Here is a 6,000-nt window from a genome sequence, read left to right on the forward strand (position 1 = left end):
TAAGATAAAGCGGAGTAAAATAATTTCAATAATTGACCCTGAGAAAATTGACCACATTACATTGATAAACCGAAAAGAAAACGAACTATGAAGTAAACAAAGTTAAATTTCTACCTGACCAGCTCCTGCTGAATATCACAGACCACTCTGCAGAACGTCCTCTTTCCGATAAGCCCAGCTACAGGGTATTAAACCATATGTTCATCTAGAAACATCAGAAGTTGCTGCAGTAAAATTCCTTAACTCGATACTAATAAAAACGTAGAATCGAGGTCTTCGTGAACGAGTAAGAGGAACGTTATACTCATTCCCTATCAAAATACACATTACATCTCCTCTGTTGGGAGAACCAGCGGCGTTGTAGATATTTTCAAAACATATTGATAAAGAAAAAAAGTATCCCTGAACGACCTCTTAATTTCTTACCACCAATTAGCGCATGAATATATTAAGGGTTACAGAATGACGTAACTGAAGTTTTTCATAGAATCAGACAACTATTTTTTTATGGAAAGCAAGTCCTTAGCGACCTCAACGAGAATGCTCTTCATGCACCAAGAACGTGGATACAAGATGGATATAAATTTCGAACAAGATTTTTATATCGAACCACTATCCTAAACTGTAACCGGAAATACCGAAATTAAATCAATGCCTAGAATGACTGCCCAAGAAGTTATTATGAATAACCTAACAGCCAGTACTGGCATAATTATTGAACCTGGGACAAAAGGAGATGACATAGTCGTCTTCCCAGTGGAAGAGTATAGAGATTAGGCCAATAGGCAGCTTAAAAGCCATTGCCACTAGGAGAACTTAGCTCATGATATTATGGTTTACCCCCTAACAGATCTGATGTCCTAGTAATTCAGGAGGACGACTGACCTAAACCCATTGAGGCCAATTATTAAGCAACTACGACATTTCTACCTTCTACCTAAGATTCATGCCGTCCCCGCAAAATCACTTTTAATGGCAGAATTCATGGCCAGCCCCTTGTTTCCAACAACACCACTAGTGGTGATCCGTGTTTCTGATCGACAGCATTATCCGTGTTTCTGAATCATTATTTGTCATGGAATGCGGCAGCTCTGCCTTTATTTGTTCAGGACACCTCATACTTTCTCCGTATAATAGAAGGGAGAGGAAAGGGCAGTCATGTACTCGCTAGCACCCTCGTAGTCACTCGTGACTCTGAGGCACCATATAGGGCATCCTTTACATCGAAGAAATCAAAGCGATATCAAAGTATTTCCAGAAATCCCGCCGCATCATGCGCCACAAATTTCCATAATTGACGAATATTAGTTTTAACAATAAAGAATATACAGTTGACGTCTTTGCGCCATGACCTATTTTACGGATAAGCAAAACCACTGCAGTGTCCCTATATTTCTTTCGAACTTGTGAGCTCAACAATTTCTATTTATATTCGAAGAATATTTTACGAAACCCGGTACGAATTGGGCCCCATCTTTAGTTGGCTACTTGGGCGTAACTTTGAGCAAGGTAATTTTCTGTTATAAAAGGTTTTCAGCAACGAAATGAATATGTGCCCTAATGATGACCATTAACACCTAGTTATGTAGGCAAAGAACTTTCTCTAGTACCGGGACTGGGTAACTTTGAGCTGGTATATGGGGAACTGGTAAAAACACCCATGCTTTTATGCGCAAAGAAAAATTAGCACATCTAACACACGAAAACTAACATATTCAGTAACGCAGTTTGTTTATATACGAAAATAAATAAGTTGCCTTAAGAGTATTGCAAACCCTAGAACCGGTGAGGATTTAGGAATGCGATATTAGCGTCAATTTTTTTAACATAAATTTTCTTATTGTGTAGCTTTATTTTGTGGTAGGAATGGCGTCGGGGCGCATTCGATTAGTGTTGAAAATGGTACTGCTCAAGCGAGACCTTTGCCCCAGCGCCGTACACTCGTAGCTGCTTCACATCTGTTCCTAGGGTAGACGCTTCGATATCCATCACGGGAGCATCATTCCCTTCACTCTAACTCGCTCTGGTTATCTTTGCCGGCCGTCTCCCCTGCTCCACCATCGGTTTTCTCAGTGGTGGACGTTTTCCCGTTCTTTGATTCCTCACACTCTGTTGGCCGCTGGTTTGTCTCTAGTCGCCGCCTTCCGCCACTTCCGCCGCTTCCGCTTTTCTTGACTGCCGAATTACCGCAGGTGTCAATCTTTCACATTTGCTGTTGGTGTATATAACTTAAAATCTACCGCAGTGTGCCCCGCACAGATAAAATAGAAGACATACAGCGTGGTATGTATCGTGCCTATGTTATGTAGGGTTATCGGGTGGTGCCCAAAGCGGCGCCAAGTCCATCACATCATCTTACGCGGAATATGTGTGTCGTAATGCATGTGTCATTATTACAACGACTCTTTTGCCCTCCTTCTTTTTTTTTTCCTGTCTGCGTTATTACGGCTGAGAGAGTCGGTGAAACGCCCGTACAGGCGCTATAGGGAGAAACGTGTTTGGCTAGTCGCCTAATTGCAACTTTTGTAATGAACACTGTAAAATTACCCAGGTACACCGTACTGCATGCTGCTAAGTGACATTTACTTGTTTACCCAGTCACCTTAAGTACCTTTAATAAGCAAGCTAGGCAGGTTAGAAGTTTTTTATTGAAATGTATGTTGCATACGCACCATGCAACATATCAGAGGGGACAGACCAGAGGGGACAGAGGTTCTACGCTGCGTATATACTGCCGTTAGACGGAATCATTAGGCTTCCACTAAAGCAGCGTCCACTGGCGATTCGCGACAAATGCCGCGCCTGGCACTCTTTCGGTGTCTCTCGCTTTGTCTAACCTAAAGTAACCTAACACTCGGAAAGCAGCCACTTAAAGCACTGAAAAATAGCCTGTCACAAAAATCCTAATTGACCTAAGTCATAAAAATCCCAATTGAATCAAAAGACTATAAAAAACAAAGTAGGCAATAGCCAGACTCCAACTACTGGCCTTGATTTCCCGAAGCTACGTCATAACGTCTGCACGACACCGGCACACGCTCAGCAATCAATGTGCGAGTGTGGCTTTAAAACTTCGAATTTCCTTGGACGGCGGCGCTCTAGCGATGGATGCAGTGCTGTGCTGGAGCGCCGTCGGAAGACACCCAAGACACTGCGAAAGTTCTATATAAACTGGCACGCTTAAACATTTCTAGGTACAACAACCTGCCAGTGTGTGGCTGACGTGTCATGGGGCTTTTATGGCTGCTCATGTTTTATTCGGAATAGTAAGCAGGTAACAAAAAGCTGAGGTGGTAGAATGGTTGCGTGCTCGTCTCGCATTCCGGAGGCTCGTGGTTGAAGCCCCACATACAACAAAAAGTAATCCAATTCCCTTTTGATCTCGAGTAGTTACTTTGTATATGGGAGCACATTTGAGATGTGTGCAGTTGTTCCGAGCATTCCTTGGCATATTTTTTATTCTTTGATACTTCAAATTTCTCGTGTGGTATCCGTCGGCCATTCTGTGTGAAATTTATTGAATCTATAAAGCCGCCGTTCGTGGTGAGTCAATATATACTTTCGGTGGTTTATATTCCCGGCATAAAAACATGGTATGTGAGCAGGAGAGACACACACTGCGCACCATCTGCCCCCCACCCCCCCTTGATCTTCTCCGTTGTTCTTTATTTCAAAAATTACGTTGTCGATTTAGCTAATAAGAACTTAGTACAATGTGGTCGTGAATATGGCAACAATGTTTTATTCCAAATGGTCCCAAACCACCTATGCTGAAAAATGCTCTTTACCAGATTTTTAAATAAACATAATAATTCTGTAGGTAGGTGTCAATGGTAAATATTGCATGCTACACATATCAGGTGTAAGAGCTCTGTTGTCGGCCATGTAAATATTATATATTATAATATGTTAAAAAATATAATATGTTATGTAAATATTATACTAAATAATATACTTATACCAATCAGACCCACGCTGTGAAAATGAGCATGAAAGAAACCCGTTTATTCGCAACACTACAATTCAACACAGGCCCTCGTGTTTAACGATCTACAATTTTAATCGTTTTGGGAGGTTCGCAGTAAACTATCTTTTTTATGATAGGGCTCAGCTTTCCTCGAACAAAGAGTGTGCGGCTTACTTTTTGAAATAATAATGTGCCTACTCCTGGTATGTTATAATGCCGTACACAATTGTATTCAAGTGGCGCCAAACACAAAACGCGATGTTTGCTAGTCATTTTTGGAAATATTGTTTCTTACCAGCAAAGATGCACGTTGAAATAATCCCTGGAAGAGTTGTGGTTTTCAAAAAACAAGATGGAACTTGGTTTGTACTAAGGGTGTTCGGCCTTCTACGGCGTAGGAAAAGGATTCATCTTGTTGAAAAAACTCTAAGCTTCTAAAAAACTTCCAATTGGTTAAAATAAGCAGCCCTTTCGCTACTTATAAGCATGTAATAGAATGCTCCGTGACATTAACTTGGATTTAACAACGTCAAATGTGGACATGTGGCGAGGAGCGCAGAAATTTTGATAGCCCGAAAATAGAATGCAAAGGTCGGTCGCGCCACTGCCGCGTCTATGTTGACATTTTCGCTAGAGCACTTACAGATTACTTTTCTGTTCGGCTCACCCACTCAAATTTTTTAGTTGCATTTCTCAAAAAATGTACATATAAATATACCTCTAGGCCACGGCGTACTTCTAAAGCTTTTTTGACTGGTAGCCGCAGTTGCCCTCCGATGATATACTTTGAAAATTTCAACGTAAGAAATACATAATATTTCGGGATTAATCTCAAAAAAAAAAAATCGAGACTTGCAAGCCCACTTGTTTGCCTCAGTATTTCAAAGGAACGTCTACCCTCGCAGCGTCACAGAGCGTCAATTTCATACAGTGAATAAAAACGTTTCTAACACAGTGTGACTACATTAGGTGGTATAGTGTCTGTTGGTTTCAGTGGATCTTAGCTTCGGAACCAAACAGAGCTAAGGACAGGGGAAAGGTCAGAAGATACACACTTGAAAAGCAACGCCATGTCCCTAATAGTCATGAAAATGCACAATGAAAAAGATACAAACACGTCTATAAATGAAACCTGCGTGCAGGCAGTTCACGATCCTGATATCGAATCTGTAGCCCGGAATCCTGCAACCGGTGTAAATTCACCAACGCATATTCGTTCGAAAATTTTGAAGACTAAGGGATTTGCGACGCGTTACTGGTCTTTGTATGTCTGCAACGCGGGTACGTGATAAAGAAAGGGTGCACATTTGCGTTCTATAAAATGTATAATAAAGACCCTGCAAATGCCATATTTATGTGACCTCTTGTACACATACAGTTTTGTAATTGAGACGACATCCTCGGTCGTCGCCCCCCCCCCCCCTCCCCCGGTGCGCTCCACTGCACAAAACTATTCCTGTCTGTCTTTCCAAGAAGAAATTTTATTCCATATTTTTTCTTGCGTTTTCATAGGCCGCCAGGTTAGTTGAAAGCAGTAAGAGAAAACTAGGATAAGTTAACGTGCGGCCATCCCCTTCTTCTACGCGAGAAAACTTGCACAACCCGTAAAGCGAAGTTTGAAAAAGGTGCGACTGTCAGGTACGATTTCTTAAGGGCGATAGCTCTTTTTGGGTAACTCGCACGAGCGAATTGTGGCCCTTACGTCTATCCTTCAAATCAGCGGGCCGGCCAATACGTGAACGGGTATTTTAACAAGTATATTCAGGCAAAACCATTGGAAACTACAAAGTCTGGTAGCACACTTTATAATTGTCAACAGTCTGTAGCAGAAAGACCATATTTGGCATATTTACGAGAAACCTGAAAACATAAGTGATACTAGCAGGGCATCTTTAATTACAAATAATTGCGGGCTTGAGTTTTCTGATACCAACAAAAACGCATTAAAATATTTCAAATAGAAAATAAAAAGTATTTGCGCCCTAGCATCAGGCATCAGACGATGGCACCCGAAACCCAGAACAAATAAAACT

The 6,000-nt window shown here is 41.5% G+C and overlaps 1 long non-coding RNA gene across 2 annotated transcripts in view; it reads right to left on the reverse strand.

The window, feature by feature from the left end:
* Positions 1-4,404, reverse strand: part of LOC144173424 (uncharacterized) — a 62,428-nt gene extending 58,024 nt beyond the window's left edge. For both annotated transcript variants that reach the window (XR_013323264.1, XR_013323265.1), the window contains exon 1: positions 4,263-4,404. This is a non-coding gene — a long non-coding RNA (uncharacterized LOC144173424). The remainder of the gene's footprint in view (positions 1-4,262) is intronic.
* Positions 4,405-6,000: the final 1,596 nt, after the last annotated feature.

The sequence above is a fragment of the Haemaphysalis longicornis genome, unplaced genomic scaffold (assembly GCF_048455015.1).
Source record: "Haemaphysalis longicornis isolate Haplotype H1 unplaced genomic scaffold, Haemaphysalis longicornis Haplotype H1 scaffold_3, whole genome shotgun sequence".
NCBI classification, from domain to species: domain Eukaryota; kingdom Metazoa; phylum Arthropoda; class Arachnida; order Ixodida; family Ixodidae; genus Haemaphysalis; species Haemaphysalis longicornis.